The 16,584-nt window shown below is 44.5% G+C and overlaps 1 long non-coding RNA gene and 1 pseudogene across 6 annotated transcripts; one reads left to right on the top strand and one right to left on the bottom strand.

Moving 5' to 3' along the window:
* The first annotated feature begins 224 nt into the window (after positions 1–224).
* LOC116613819 lies at positions 225–11,272 on the top strand. 6 transcript variants are annotated; one of them, XR_007312516.1, is made up of 4 exons: positions 225–405; positions 641–744; positions 827–951; positions 4,260–8,515. It is a non-coding gene; the product is annotated as an uncharacterized LOC116613819 (long non-coding RNA). The 6 variants fall into 6 exon arrangements; XR_007312515.1 differs by lacking the exon at positions 4,260–8,515 and adding an exon at positions 3,223–4,067; XR_007312514.1 differs by lacking the exon at positions 4,260–8,515 and adding an exon at positions 2,491–3,188.
* A 68-nt stretch (positions 11,273–11,340) lies between these two features.
* Positions 11,341–14,196, bottom strand: LOC116605040 (annotated as a pseudogene).
* Positions 14,197–16,584: the final 2,388 nt, after the last annotated feature.

Below are 16,584 nucleotides of genomic sequence, written 5' to 3'. Positions count from 1 at the left end.
CAATTTCAAGCTAGCAGCACGAATATGCTCTCTCGATTTCGCATAGTGTTTAAGTACAGTACCAATTACATAGTCATAGTCATATGACAGACTAGTCAGAATTAGTATCCATGGATGAAATGAAGATAAAACAAGCCACGTGCATATTCAAATCATCCGCTCATTTTTCTACCAGGCGTTCCTTAGTTTCTGCGTGAGCCCGTGTTTATGTCAGCGTACACCTTAAAAAAAGCCTGATACTCAGACAACGAACACCCATATCTTCCACGTGCGGTTGTGTCGTTGGAGCAGAGTTGTGGTTCTCCAGTTCTTCAGAGTTTGAGTGGTAATTTCAACTTTCCTTTCGTCTCTTCCCCTGTTTGAGCTGTATGAGTTGCTGAAATTGCGTCTGAATTTTGTTTTCAGGTGAGAATATGCTTGCAAATTACTTGAATAATTGCTTTTAGAGAATTGGTCGAGGTTAGAGCGAGCATGTGACTTCTATCGTGTTATTAAAATAGCGCCAAATTTTCAAAAATTTTCAACCTTTTTATTCTCTCTTTATCATTTATTGTGTTTGATATTTGCTTCATTGCACGAATTGCTTATCTGTTACTAGACTGACTGTGTACAATGACTGTAATTTTAATTTATTTTGCAGAAGAATTATAAGTAGGCTTTGATATGAAACACGAAGCGATCCCTCGCTCATATTTCAACGGCATTCATTGAGCAACATTCCAAGCCTTTGGTTTCCTCGCCTTGGTAAGTAGTTAAAATCGTTTATAGTATTTCGTGCTATGTCGTTATGGATAAGTAATGGAGGGTAATATCTTACGTTTTGTAGAGAATTTGGAAACTTTGGACCCGAGAGAAAAAAATGGCGTGAACACGTGGAACACGGCTCGGTTCATGAGAAGGATAGATTCAATTTCTCCACTCCGTTTCGAGATAAGCAGTGAAGTCGTCAAGGTAAGCATTTTTTTATCTATCCTTTGTTTAAACAGGGATACCTGCAACTTCTCAGGACTTAAAACAGGGAGAATGGGGTTACAAAGTACTTCAATGCTATTTAATAAATGTTTATATTTTTGAAGTGCATTTATTATTACATTTAAAACTTATAGCTCTGCTTCCTTTTTTGTCAGTAATTCATGAATAGTTTGTTAAGCGCAGACCTTTGTAAAAAAAATACCAGTAATGCTTCTTGCATTTGTCAGAATAGGGATACGCCCCCATATGTTATTTTTTTGAGGGGCTGAGTTTTGAAGCCTCAAAAATTGTGGTGTAGTTCAATAGGCCGAATTTGTCTGGATACTAGCTTTGAGTGTTGGGGAAGAGGTGATCCCTGAGACATACTGCTGAAGTGAAGACTTCAGTTTTCGCTTTTTAGCACTTGTTATGTGGTTGAAGTTCCTTCTATTTCTTGGCTGATATAAGTGATTTGCTGGTAAAGGTATATTAAATCCTCATATTTGGGTGTTTTTTATGTGCTGTGGGCCATGAGACCACCAAGAATAAACTGAAAAATACAGACTGAATGAGCATAGCTTGGTTTTATATTATAACTGCTCTCCAAAGCTCTCCCTAGCTATGCTATCTTACCTTTAACTGAAAAATGAATACCGGCCCTGCATTTAGATATAAAATGTTAATGAGAAACTTTAAACACTTAAACATTTGCTTGTACTATAATAATAAAAGAAAAGGATAATCTTCTAAAAAAAGTTTTTTCTTCCACAGAAGTAAGAATACAAGTGTAGAAATTTCTAGATGTATCCAACTGATACCGAAATTTTTTTTTTTATTTCTAGTCCTAATGTTTAAGAAGAAAGTTAAATTGTAGCCCATGGGTATATAGAAATGGTATATATCTATGCAATTCAGTTTTTTAGTTACCATGTGGAAACTCTGGGGTTTTGCTTTCTTGACACTGGAAATACCTTCCTCAATCAAACTTCCAAACTTCTAAGAAGTGGGAAATCAATTTGAGAAACTCAACTGTATTACAGTCAAGGATTGTTTAAATCCAAGAATCTACAATTTTTCCTGGGTTCTCTGACCAATTTCTTCTCCTCAAACTAGTTGTCATTTCTTTTTTCTTTATTCTTTATTCTTTATTCACTCATTGGAGATTATATATCAGTACATATTTCCTTTTTCTAATATTTGTTACAATGAGTGAGCTGAGATCCCAAAAAAGCAGAGCTTGTTTAACAGGATCCCATCATTATCTAAACTATACAGTGAAAATTTATTCTCAGCTAATATATTATTTTGATTATCATTCAATTCAATATAATTTTTATATAGATAGCATTCAAATCAGATCAAATTATATTATACAAATAAAAAATAAATAAAAAACAACACAACACAGGATTGATTACATATCGAAACAATAAAATATGGAAATCTTCAAGAGGGTCTTCACAAAAAGCCTAAAATAAAGAAGAGAGCATTGGAAGACTTTAAAAACACTAAAGTATAATTATTATGTTTGATTTCTAGCCTATTTGGAAAATGGAACGGTGCATACACCATACAGTACTTAAAGAATTCCATTACCCCTCTGATTGAGTACACAGTGTACAATTGGTTCATGTTATCTACCCTTACTGTAAATCCATAGAGAGGTTTGAAGAGAGTTACTCTTTTTATAGTAACAATTCCACTTCTGCTGTTCCTGTCCTGTTTACACCTAGGTACTGTAATTATGTCTTGTGTCTTACTATAGCTTCTCGAGCTAGATCTTAATAAAATATAAATCTGAAAAAGACAGAAAGGTTATCCCTCACATTTTCTCTGCTTTTTTTTTTTTTTTTTTGTAGTTTCTAAAAAGAATAAAGGTTAACTTCCATTGTGTGTAGGATATACAACTGACATATGAAATGTTTCTCCTCTCTTCGTGTTTCGTACTATTTTTATTTCCATTTTTACTGTTATTGTTTGTAGATGGTAAAAATGTAAAATAGAAATGAATAATAAAATTGAAATAAATGTATAAAAGTGATACCATTACCAGGTAGTGGCTGGATGCACTTTACTCTGCTCTTCCCTACAACGTTGATTGGATTTTTGATAACTTGCTTTATTGTTGGTGTATGTTCTCCAAACTTGAAGCGTACAGTCTGTCTCCATCCTAGTGTCATAGGCTGCTCTCTAGGCTCTTGATGTAGCTGAGTCACTGGCATACATTAACTTAAAACGAATAACAGACATAGTACGAATTAACTATTCTAGGAAAGTATGTGACGTGAATGGCAGTGAAAAAGGACATCCACAAGATTCTGCCAAAGTCAGTCCCAAAAAGTTAGACAGAACTCCATGGGTAAGCTGTCAATGCCTGGGGATTTTCGGCAAGCCATCCTGCGGAGCGCGTGGTGAGCTTCTCCATAGGGAAGGTGGCCCTCACAGGATTCTTATTCTGAGACAGATAGAAAGATGCATAAATTATTGAGTATCTTATCCTGGACTGAGTGAAAGTTTTGTAAAACTCGACCCAGGCACCCATGATGCTGAATTGGTCAGTGACTGTGATGCCTGCTATAGACCTAGCGCCAATCTAGGTAGTCCACGTACAACTGGGTGATGGGGTGCCAGTTGGTGCAGTCAAGTGCATCGCCCCACTTGTATAAGATAGAAGTTAGGCCTTGCCTCTGACTGCAAGAGAGGCATTGACAGTCATACCCATGGTTAAGGACATCCACCAGGTCTTGCCCTAAGCAGTCCCAAAAGGCAAGATAGAATTCCATGGGTTAGCTGTCAATGCCAGGAGATTTACGGCGGGCCATTCCACGAAGGGCACAGTAATGCTGGACTGATCGGTGACAGTGATGCCAGCATCATTTCTGATGACATTAACCTGCCTCAGAAATTTTTTAGTCTTTTCGTGACGGAGGAAGTAGGCCGAGGATGTCTATCCTTCCTCGGCCCAACGAGCTCTCGAGTGAACTTGAGCAGCACAAGCTTGATCAGAGTCCAGCTCTTTAATCGCCTGCTCAACCAGCGCAATTAAGAGCAGAATTAAAATCACCCACAATTAAACTAGGAATGGATGGATCAAGAAATGGAAGTATTAAACCAAAGAAAAAGGCCGAGCGCTTATTTTCGGCATGAAGACCGTTGATGTTGATGCTGCACAGAAAAAGCATCAGGACCAAGCAACAAGTATTGAGGCCTGCCATGGGAGATGTCAGTTTTCCTTTTCAGACCTGGGCGATCTCGACCGAACCGGAGAGGGTACCATATCAGTCATACTTCTTCTTCTTCTTTCTCAGCTTTTTTTCTGTCAGCCTGGTTAAGAGGCCGTTGAGAATCGAATGACTAGGATGACTCCACGGTAGAAGGCGTGAAGACGGGGGCCTCGGGGGGCGTTTACCTGGTGTGGCCACACAGGATGGTCGTCCACAGCGAGACGAGCAAGCAAATCTGTCGTGTCCCGGATGCCACCTTCACTCCAAGACCCAGACTTGCTAGGATGGGTGACACCCGAACCATTGCCACCTCAGCTCGACCATTCAATGAAGCCCCAGTTTTGGCAGAGACCTGCAGCGGAGACAGAGTCACCAACTGACCCAGCGGCCTAGATTCCTCCGTGCCAGAAGGTGACTCCCTCAAAGATTTGTAAGGAGGAGAATTCTGACGTTCATGCTTGGGGGGAGACAGAGTGGACTCCATCTCGCCTACCAAAGGTGAAACCTGCAGGTTAGGTGACTCATCTTTTGAGCTCTCAGAGAGCTGATCAGGTTCACTTACCCGTCTTACTGTTTTCTATAGAATATTTTCTGCACCCCTTCCTCTGTTATTGTCTAAAAACATGTCCTCACTTGTTGCCTTTTGCTCAAAACTGATAACAACAGAAAGGACTACTGATGGGACTTGCTGTGCCTAATGAGGTTTCTTTTCTCTGCAAAAGTCTTTCCGCAGTCCCCACACTTGAAGCTTGCTGCATGCTTTTTGTTGATGTGTCTTTTTAACTTGTTTTCATGGTCTAATGTTTCATTGCATTCATTGCCAACGCATGGATGACATCCTTTTTCATGATACTTAAGATCTTTGCTTCTGGAAAATTCTGTTTGACGAGAAGCACACTTATTCTTCGTTGCCATGCCTGTGTCAAGATCCTCTCTTATGCTTTTTGCCTTGTCCTTCCAGTACTGTTGAAACAATAAATAACATAAGCTTTTTAATACAACTACCATACAATATGCTAGCTCATGGTCATCATAGTTAATGGAGGGATGTTGTAGAACAAACTGCAAAGTGAAATTTAAAAATTTGTATGAGCGAACCAAGAGCAAACTCTAGATTCCACTTCACGAATTTTCTAAACACTACAGACTGTGGGAAACCTATCAAACTTCAAAATGATCTAACAATTTTGTATTATAATATTATGAAGGGTAAAAAATAGTCAGCTGAATACCTGAATTCACAAGAAAATGCCCCACATTTTCCCCACCCTCCCCCAAGGTGTGGGGTGCAATAGAAAACAAAGAAAATAGAAAAGGTTGGATGGTTGAACTTTGATCTTTCATTCAATGGACAAACCTTTCTTCTGTCCGCAGGCAATGTTTTCCACATTCTGCCAACAACCGTGGAAATTTTTCCGATTTCTGCCCCATCACTCAGCTGTTTCTGTACATCTGGCTAAAGACAGCAAAAACAATAACCTCTAAAGTGACTTAAAAAAGAATTCCAAAGATTCGCAGTAGGTTGTTGGATAGTTTACATTTTCTGTCAACCAAACTCCGAGAGAAATCGTGTTGGAAATATGGTTAAATGATGTACAGTCAGTAAATTTACGAGAAAGCCGAAGAGATAGAGCAAATGAGGGAGAGTATAGAAATTGTATACCTTTTTTTAAAAATAGACTTGCGACATGGCCGAAATCTTGAGACTCTCACCACTGTAAAAGAGTTTACTGGTATGGACTTTCTAAATTGCAGATATTTTATTTCACGGATTGCTATTAGACCTATTAACTTACCGCAACTGACTGGTAAAATGCGTTCCAGCCGGTTGGTTTCCGAATCGAATGCATTGTAGGGGGAGGATTGCGTTGTTGTTGTTCGCACGTGGATGCTTCTTGTCCCTCCTTATTGTAAACATAAAACTCACGTGCGGATCTCTTGTACAACAGGGAACCCAAAGGCACTCGCGCGTGATTTCTCGGAGCGTTTTCCGATCGCCGGAGATACGAGTATGACATCATAAATGGGCTAAAATGACAACGACTGTTTTAAATGGCAACGACCGTTCTTAAAATGACAACGACCGTTTCTTCTTTATCCGCCGCATTCCCGACGCCTTCGTGTTTCTTCGTGTTCCTTGTGATAGCCCCCTTCGTCCTCACCGTCTGTGCCCCCCTTGTCATCTGCAGTGTTGTCGTTTTCCGGTATCTCTGGTGTGTCTTTCGCCGTCTCACGCTCAGCTTCGGCAAGGATTGCTCAGCTCTTGCTTTTCTTACGGGGCATTTTCTGACACTGTGGTTCTCTTCACCACATGCCCCGCAAGTGATAACTTGGCCTTTGTGCCATGTGCGTGCCCGGAAGCCGCACACGTTTATGAAGGACGGTATTTTGTCCTTTATCTCCATAACCGCAATGCGGCTTCCATTTTCTATGGTCGTGTCCTCGTGATATGCCTGCCGTACATTAAACACTTTCCCAAATCGTCCCATGCTTTCTTTTACCCGTTCCGAGTCCAGCTCGGAGGGCAAGTAGTGCAGATACACAAAGATGCTGCGTGTACCCACCGGGGCTGCTCTATAGACTCTGTTGCCTATCTTAAGGCCATCTTGCAAAACATGGGTAGAGAGCAGATCCGTGAGAGGCGGCAGGGCACAATAGTAATGCGATAAACACAAGCATAGCGAAAGATATATGATATAAAAAGAATAATCAGAAAGACTAACTAAATTAATAAGCAATAAAAATAAAGACGCCAAACGGATTTCTTACACAGATTAGCTGCTTCCGCTTTTGGGGTGAGTTGTAAGGCCCTTTTCGCTCTTAGGATTGAGGTTGATTCCGGAGGCAATGGCGGCTGCGCTTTGTTCATAATTCCCCTTCACGATCTATCTCTTCATTGTCTGCATTATGTACGACTTCGCACTCCTTGTGTCGGGCTCTATATAGGCGCGGATCCCTATGATTGAAATGTGTAATGTTGCCTTGCGGTGGGTTGGTAGTGATGTGGGGCACTCGGCTTTGAATCCCTCTTGAGTCCAGTTTCCTTGGGGTTGTGCCGGCCTTTGTCTCCGCCAGGTTTTTCCCGTGGTTCTTGTAAGACAACAAGGTTTTCCCCTATGTTGGTTTTAATGCCTTTTTTCGGGCTTTTAGGCCACTTATTGGTGACCTGAAGGTTAAGGTTTTGGCACAGCGATAGAGGTTGGTGGTGGTAATTTTCCCAGCGTCTCACTCTGGTGAGCGCTTAGGAAAAAATAACCACCACAAAGTTTTCTTCTGGCTCTAAGATGGAGATTTGACTATTTCTTGTGGCCTTGTTGTAAGTTTGATTTTGGTAAAATCATAGACTTACATAGCAGACCGGTCAGAATGTACGCCATCACTAGCTTGGGGAAAATGTCTCCTTGCACTTAAAGACGTGAAGGCCTCTTACATTAATACTAACCACGTTTATTTAGCGAGGTTAGAGGCCAATCTTATGATTTAGAGGTGATTGTCGGGCGGATCACTGTTGCGTTTCACCTGGTGTGAAAAGTCCGTTTAGTGAGCGTTTTGCTCCCCGCACGTTGTTATATTCGGTCTCCATAGCTTTTTCTATCTTCTTCCCTCATGTTTTCCGAGCTCCTCTTCGTTTGTTTCTGTTTCTATTTTCCATTTATTTATTTATTCATTAGTGATAATATTTAAGTGATAGCTATTCGACACAGCCATTAAGGTTATGTTAGAATAGATTGCTCTTATGCATCTTATTAATTACTGGGGTTTTTTTTTTCGCTTGCTTCCCTCGTCTTTTTGTTCCCATCATTTTCCTCACTTTCTCCAATTCCTTGTGTCCCATCGACTGTCTGTCGTGTGATATCTATCATACTGCCGAATTGGGTTATTGCACTTTCCATGACCTTTCCAGCCAACTCGGCAGCCATGTAATATGCCTTAAAGATTAGTGGCACAGGCTTATATATAAAGCCCAGCTATTTTAATGCTGGTGTGGAGAAGGGAAGCCACACGTGCACTGACTTACTCGGCATAGACTGGGTGCAGCGGACAGACCCTGATGGCAGAGCGTCCACTAAACTCTTAATAAAGACATCTTTATCCGGTCTCTCCTTGAAAAATTAAAAAATTTAAAGGTCCGCCTTTGAAGTACCATAGTGGATTGTGGAGCGGCTTCACTAAATAAAGCCATGGTTGGTGAGGTAGATGATTTTCCTTGGGACGTGTTGTTGCTGAGTGGGGAGCGTCCAAGGATGTTTATGGAAGAGCCTTGGATGCACATGCATAAGCAGAACTCTCCCGAAGAGGAGAATTTACTTGAGCTATGGTTTGAGGTAAAGTTAGAGAAATAAAAGAAACAAGTGATAAAAAGAGAAGAGGGGATGGGGAATCGAGCCCGCAAAGGGAGATATTCCTTGGTAAAGAACTGGGCAGTGGGATGACTCCTCTGTGGACTGAGCAGATATCTTGCATGGTGATGTCTATAACCCTGCCGAATTGGCTCATTACGCTTACTATGGCATATCCAGCCATCTCGGCAGGCGTATAGAAAACCTCTACTGTTGTGAATCTAAAGCCGAGTGGTACTGGCTTGTCAAGTACTCCAGCTATTTGAATGCCTCTATGAAGAAGGGCAGCTGACTCGTCTTTGATTTTTCCAGGGTCAGAGGCTGTCTTTGTCGTTGACGGCAGATCCGGCAATCGTCGTGGGAGCATCTCCTCCTGAGTGCGCTCCTGTTTGGTGTTGCGTTCTTCCGATTCTGTACCAAAGTCATCTCGGCGACGGCGATTAGGGCTTCGGCGCTGTTTGGTGCACTTCTTTACACCGTAACCTATCTCTGAGCATCTTAAGCAACTCTGAGGTTGCCCAGTATATTGAAGCTCAGAGGCTCCGTTTGTTGTACGGCTTAAACAGCACTCCGACGCCACGTGCGTGAGGAGACCCACAGCTCCAATAAGCCGGTCCCCCCCCACTCCTTTTCCCAATGCTGCTCTTCCGTGGCAGTTGAAATGTGGGTCTCCTGCACGAACGCAACATCGCAGTTCATGCTGCGAAGCGCACTAAAAACTTTTTCACGTTTAGGCGCCTCGTGGATGCCATTGACGTTAATCGTGCAAACCGAGAACGCCATTGTGAAACAAATATAGGTTAACATAAACATGAGGTTAAGATTAATGATGCACATCTTTACCCTCGTAGAGGTGTTAGAATTGTTGTCGGTAAAGCTTGTCAAACAGCTGTTTAGCACGCTGCTCCGCCTTCAGGTTCTCCCAGCGGGTGCGGAATTCGCTCTGTGCTGCGTATCCAGCGAGTCGCAGCTTTTGGTGCGTGTAATCACCGTCCTTGTGATGGAGAAAGAGGGCGAGTGCGTCTAGTCGAGAGCTTGAGTCCACTCCCGCGATTCTGCGGGCGTCTGATTTTAGATCCTTTACGAAAGCTCGCTCGTTTTCAGCTCGACTTCCAGCTCGACTTTCCTTTCGCGGGGGAGAGTCTGTTAAGTGAAGACCGGGTGGTCTTTTCTCCCCGGTCTTTGGGGAGGGTTCTTCAGTCTTTGTGGAGGACTCTGCTGGTACAAGGGGATCCTCGGAGATTGTGTGCTCTTGCAGCGCTGTTGCGGGGGCAGCTGCCTCGTCTTGGGTCTTTTCGGGGTCAGAGGCCGTCTCTGTCGGTAGCGGCAGATCCGGCGATAGTGGTGGGAGTGTCTCCTCCTCCTGCGCGCACTGCATGCGCTCCTGTTCGGTGGTGAGTTCTTCAAAATCATATCGGCGACGGCGATGAGGGCGTCGGCGCGGTTTGGTGCATTCTTTTACACCGTGGCCTATCTCTGAGGTTGCCCAGTATATTTGAAGCTCAGAGAGGCTCCGTTTGTTGTTAGGCGGGCTGGCAGGTCACGGAGTAACTTGTCGTACAAGACAAGGCGGCATCCCTTTTCAAAAGTGGCCAGGTCGGGCTCTTTGTGGTGAAGCCGTGATATAGAGTGGAGGTCCCGAAAGGAGTCATCATGGAACTCAACAGGCACAAATACCGAGACTGTAGTTCTGCGCACGGAGACTGATGCGAGTAGGTAGTGGCGGCCGCCGACGTCAAGGTCTCGAGAGGAAGCGAGAACAGCTGACTGCTCAGTTTTGAAGGGGATCTCTAGGCCAGAGGTCACCTTGGCGGTGCCGACAATGTGGGCGTTTTCTGTCTCCAGGAAGGCGCGGAGGACCTCCGCCACAGAGACTTGTGTGGTGTCATGTCGCAGACGTACTGTCGGCAGGGCTGCGAAAGACCCGCCGGTTGGTTTTGGCTGTTGTAAAGCGGCCTCCCTGTAAGACAGTCTTTCCAATGGGCGTGGCTTTGGGCGTGTCCGAGTCATTTTCCATGGGAGGAACCATTTTGGTGGGCGTGGTCAGGGCGTGGTCTAGAGGCTTTCCAAGCTGTGGGCGCGGTCCTGCTAAGCCCTGGTGCTAGCAGGTTTCTCGAGATCAAGGTAATACCGTGGAAATCGGCAGTTCGCGTCACCGTCTTGTCATCGGCTGCATGCAGTCCTTGACCTGTTTTTGCTCTGTAAGCCGAAAGAGTACCAGGTCGGTTTCTCCCCTTGCTCAATCCATCGGGCCCTGGAGCGGACCTTTACCCCTTCAAGAGACTCTGTGTAAGCAAACTAGTTCGCGCTGTTTCTCCCGTATGATCCCGGTGTCTGTATTCGGTAGATTAAGGAGTTGTAGGTCGCGCTCCAGGGTCCGCTGACGCTCCCTTCTCCCGCGCGCAATGCGGATTGAAGCGGCGACAACTATCTGTTTTAATTAGAACTTTCCCTGGTCCCACCAGGTATCTATTAAGGAGTACGCGTTTTTTAACTGTTTAGTAACTTGTAACTTGTAACTTTATTTATACACGGTAAAACAATCAGGGCTTAAAAATATTGTATATATTTTTGATGGCGTTTGACCTCTTTTGTCACGCTCAGATTCCACGCAGTTGAAAACCCCACCCCACACCCCACACCCCATGTGAGTTTCTTGTACCAGAACTACATCACTGTTGGCCATATACGAACCTGGAGCATGTAGCTGGGAGACTTAGGGGAAAGCTAGTGGAAAAGCGGCGATGATGGTGGTAGTAAAAAGGGAAAAAAACTAGGGAGACGATTGGTATATGAAGCGTGTTTCGAATGATAAGGCCCTTATCACCCGCCCCTACACCCTCGTTAGTAATGCCTGTAGTGAAGCGTGGTGCATGCAATGGCCAAACCTGTGTAGCGCCTGGCTCCGGCTGAGTACATGGCTTGGTCTGAAAAGTAAAAGTAGCGCGCAGGGGATTGAGATAAAGAGAAAAAATAGATAGAGGCTAAGATAGGAGGGTGAAGTGTGTAGTGGACAAAATGGTACATGTGGTGGCCCTGGCTAGTGGCTGTATGTGGTGGTCTAAATGATAAATATGTGTGGGAACTAGTGCATGCCGCGGGAAGGGAGAGAATATGGGTGTCATGATGTGGTGGGTAATATATAGGATGTGTGGAAAGGAGGGTGTACATACCCGAGATGTGTATTAACGGAGCTTCGATTGCCTGTCTTGGAGGTATTCCGTGTGCAGCGAAGTGAGGGGTTATAAGGGGATTGCGCTCGTGGTTATACGAGTATTAGATAAAAATCGCTGTTTCCGGCTCCGGATTGAAGCAGCGACAGCTATCTGTTTTAACTGGAACTTTCCCTGGTCCCACCAGGTATCTATTAAGGAGTACGTGTTTTTTAACTGTTTTAGTTCCTCCTTCCCGTCCAAGTTTGATGGCGTTTGACCTCTTTTGTCACGCCCCGATTCCACGCAGTTGAAATCCCCACCCAAAACAATCTCCGCCCCGGGATAAAAATAGTTCGGGATGTTTTGAATGAACGTTTTCCGTGCTGTTGGGTCGTTGGGGGCGTAAACCGAAACAAAATTATTTTTTTCATGGCCTGAGTTGAGTAACAGACTCGTGACTCTCCCCTCGTAGTGGGTGAAGTGCGCTACCTCAAATGGATTGTTCTCTTTCATGAGGATACCTACCCCTGCACTCTTCTCGGTGCCAAAACTCCAAAAACATTTCCCATTAAATTTTTTCTCGAACTTATTTGCTTTTGGTTTGTTGTCAATGTGTGTTTGTCGTACCAGAACTACATCACTGTTTAGCGAGTGTAGCTCCGGTAGGACCTGATCCCTTTTACAATCGCTACCTAACCACCTCACATTCACCGACGAAACAGAGGGTAGAGTCGACCTGAATTATACCGAGGAAAGGGGGACGAGAGGCGCACTAACCTTTACTGGCTTTTTTGTTAGCCGGCTTTTTCGAGGTTTCTGACGACTCAGAGTCAGAGGGGGGTGCCACTCTCTTCCCTTCTGCCTGCGTGATCATTTCCTGCTCATGCAGCTTCTTTTTTGAGGTCCTCGAGCTGGTGGATACGGGGCTTGGTTGGGTCTGCCGTCGCAGCGGTGGCGTCAGGAAATGGTCTGGGGATAGCTTCTTGCCTCCGGTCCTCTGGGGGAGTGGCCGTCCTTGTGCTTTCTGAGGCTCACTCTCCTCAGAGCCCGCCGCCCATGAAAAGAGCGCTGGTGTCAACTTTGATGTGTCAGCCGCGTCCTCGTAGTCGGAGGGGGGCTCCCCCTCTTCCTCCCTCTGACAGTTAAATGTGCAGTCATCAACTTCATGACTTCCCCCACACAGCATGCACCTTTGGTCCATGTAGCAAGCTGCCCGGGTGTGTCCGCTTTCGCTGCAGTTAAAACAGCGTAGCTGCCGGCAGTCCCGGGCGATGTGGTCTGTGGAATCGCATTTCCTGCAAGTGCGTGGCTGCCCCGAAATATTTCAGGGTAATAGCTGTTTCTCCAAAGTGCAAATAATTCGGGATGTGGTCTCTTAGGCGCATGCGCACGTGGCGTATGCCGTTTTCGATTTCAGTTCCGTGTATTTTGCCTCGTCTAATTGCGGTTACTACACCAAAGTCCCCCACCCTGTGGGAGATTAGTTCGTCAGGGAACTCAAAAGGGGTACCATAAATGGTGACGAAAGTGAGAGGGTTGTCCACATCATTCACCACGGAAACCTCTCCGTTGATAGCCAGCGCCCCCTTCTCGATCAAGCTTTCTTTCACTGCTGAAGTCTTCAGTGTTGCCACCAGAGTAGTTGGGTTAAGCCTCTGGAGCATCAGGATATCTTTCTACTCGATGCCCGCGTAATTGGTTGAAACGTTGCTATAGTTACATGATGACGTACTTTATTTTATAGACCAAGATGAACAAAAAAAAACTGAATTTAATACACTTTTCTACGAAAAGTGCGAGTAAAAATTAAATAAATAAATAAATTCTGAAACTCTCCTGTTTAGGAGGATTGCGTGACTTGTTAGTTTCCGGATAAACTGGTTTAAGAATGTAATTTCCCGGCGCGTGGGCCTCGTTGTGTGGTTGTTTGGAGGTTCAAAAAGAAAAACGCGTGTAAGAAAAATAGTTTTATTAAATCTCGTTCGTTTAACATTGTTTCGTAGTCCTATCGAAACATCTCCCATAACCTGCCTCCCCCTCTCTAAAAAATCATTTACTGACCGTTGATTTTGGTGTGGAGGGAGACTGATGCTTCCTCTGGCTTCTTCGAAGAGGGGTGCCGGCACTATCCGGCGTCTTGGAGGAGCCAGGAAATGGGTTAAAAAATAATGAACTTATTGATGTTGGTGGCGTCTCTGGAATGATTTCAATGTCACCCTCACCCTCTGTAAAGAGCTTAAAAATTTAATTAACTTGCTCTTTTAGGGCACGATAAGCTTTTATTAAGGATCTATTCAAACATTTAGAAGGAGCCTATAGTGACACGACTTATCGAAAAAAGTGCTAGGATGATTGTAAGTTTGAGTTGGAATTCTGGAGAGAAATCGCCCGAAAAGGCTCGATAGATCAAAATAAGACACGCGCACAGAGTTATGGGTGATTCCTCTTTTAGCTCCACCAAGTAATCTCCTGCTTTCAGTTCTTGAATAACATTAATCTGCAAGACCGAGCAAATCCTGCGTGTCCTCGACGCCACCAGCACTCCGAGACCTGGGCGAGGCCCGACCCACCAGGATGGGTGACACCCGAATCATCGCCACCACCGACTGACCACTCAACGAAGCCCCAGTTTTGGCAGAGACCTGTAGGGGAGACAGAGTCACCGGCTGACCCAGCGGCTTAGACTCCTCCGTGCCAGAAGGTGACTCCCTCGAAGATTCGTAGGACAGAGGAGAATTCTGAAGTTCACACTTGGGGGGAGACAGAGTGAACTCCATCTCGCCCACCAAGGGTGAAACCTGCAGGTTAGGTGACTCGTCTATTGAGCTCTCAGAGAGCTGATCGGGTTCACTCACCCGTCTCACAGGTGGAATAATAGCGTCGATATCGACGTCAGATAACGAGTCACCTTGGACTTCAGGGACTTCCATAGCGACCGTAGCTATGTCGGAAGACACAGGTCGTCCCTCAGTGGTCCTACCCTGCTCAGCCTGCGCAGAGGGCACAGAAACAGAAATTGAAGAAGATGCAGGCCCTGCATCTTCCGGGGCAACAGAACGATCGGCAGAGGTAGCAACAGGGATGCCAGCTCCACCAGCGACAGACACCGCCCGGGACCCAGGAGAGCCAGTGGCAACCGGGACAGCAAGGGCAGGACAGCGAACCACAACGTGACCCGCAGCGCCACACCTGAAACAACGACCCCTCACAGGGCAAGTAGAGATGGGGTGGCCTACCTGGTGGCAGTAGCCACACTCGGCAGGTTGCCCCGGATACCACAATTTAATTGGGAAAGAACGCAGTCGCATAGTGCGGGGAACGTCTCTCATCATCTTCATCTCGATGTTCTGATATTTGTGATCCTTCTCCCTGGACACGACAATCCCCTCACCGTAGAGACGCCCTCTTTTTTGCTAATCTCAGGAAGTAGGCTGAGGAGGTCTCCCCTTCTTCAATCCACCGAGCCCACGAGCGAACTGATATATCATATTTTTGCTTTGAATCTTAGGGAAAGATTGGGGAGGGGGCTTGTTTGGAAATGTTTGCTCTAAAGGGGGGGTTATTGGTGGGGGGGGGGCAAGTTTAAAAGAATTTCCTGCTAGAACCAATAAGAGTCTACAGACTTTTTTGAATTAACAAAGTTTAATTTAGAGTATGTTTCATACCTCTCAATGTCGACAAGAACATTTTGTCTCCTTTTGGGGAAAGTGGAATCCATTAAGGCGGGGGTTAACCTAAACTTTAGTCATTGAGGATATGTTGCACTTGTGGGCTTATAACTTTTTAATTATTTATTCAAAGTATAGCAAACTATACATTTTTGGAAAGCTTAGATAACAAGGATAACAAATAATATATTAATAATATTCTGTGGATTATTGTAATTTGAAACCGTGCATTTTTATTGGTCACATGCTGTGAACCACCTAACCAGCTTCAAAAAATGTTTTGATCATAATGATAGAAGATATATAAAAAACCTTTATGTTTTCTAATACACTACAGAGTAAAGAGTGTTTTAAATCTAAAAATTTGGTTACATTTTCTCATTTTTATCTTAAAGGCCAAATTAACATTGAAAAACAAAAAAGGTTAAAATCGTTCCTTTTGCTTCAATAAAAAAACCTATCGCTTAAAACACAGATCACATCAACTAACAGATTCCCTGAAAATTTGAAGCAGATACATACCGCATCTTGTGTTTTTCAATGGACCTGGACCACAGAACTTGGGCTCCTTCTGCCTCCATTGCTGGCGAACTTCCTGTGAAGTTTGCGTCACACTCTCCCTTGGCCATATGCTCTGCCCTCCACTCCTCAAACTCCTCGACATTCTCATCACACTTGTTCAAATAGAGCTCACACTTTAAGCATTTTTTGTTCAGGACGTAGCTATCGAGGACCTCACCAGTGTCCACTGATATAACAAAGACAACTCCAGTCTGTGAGGTGAAGCCTCTTTTTGCCCATGTGCCATCAAAGCTGACGGCAACATCCACAACCTCCCCGAGCTGTTCTTGGGACTCCTAAGCGAGTCTCTCCCTTGGTCGCCGAGCCGAAAATGCTTGAGCAACACACTGTCCCTCACATCAGGCGATTTGAAGGACACACGTACGACATTACCAGCAAGTTGGATACAAGTGACTAACGATAAATCAACAATCTCCCCAAGCCTGTCACGGAAGACGCCATAACCAGGCTTGGGTGTATTAGAAGGCAAATGGTACAACACAGTGTTTAGTCTTTCGACAGGACGTAAATTTAAGTAGCCTAAGCCAGACGGGGCCGTAGCAGACGCATACGAAGAAGCCATAATAAACAAACAAAAACCACAAACAAACAACAACAACAATAACAACAACAAACAATCAAACAAACAAGGTGGGAAAGAAAAAAGAAGAAAAAAAAAATTGGT

Source organism: Nematostella vectensis, chromosome 8 (genome assembly GCF_932526225.1).
Source record: "Nematostella vectensis chromosome 8, jaNemVect1.1, whole genome shotgun sequence".
In the NCBI taxonomy this organism is placed as follows: domain Eukaryota; kingdom Metazoa; phylum Cnidaria; class Anthozoa; order Actiniaria; family Edwardsiidae; genus Nematostella; species Nematostella vectensis.
Note: the sequence above shows the minus strand (reverse complement) of the source record. Positions and strands in the feature narration are given on the sequence as shown.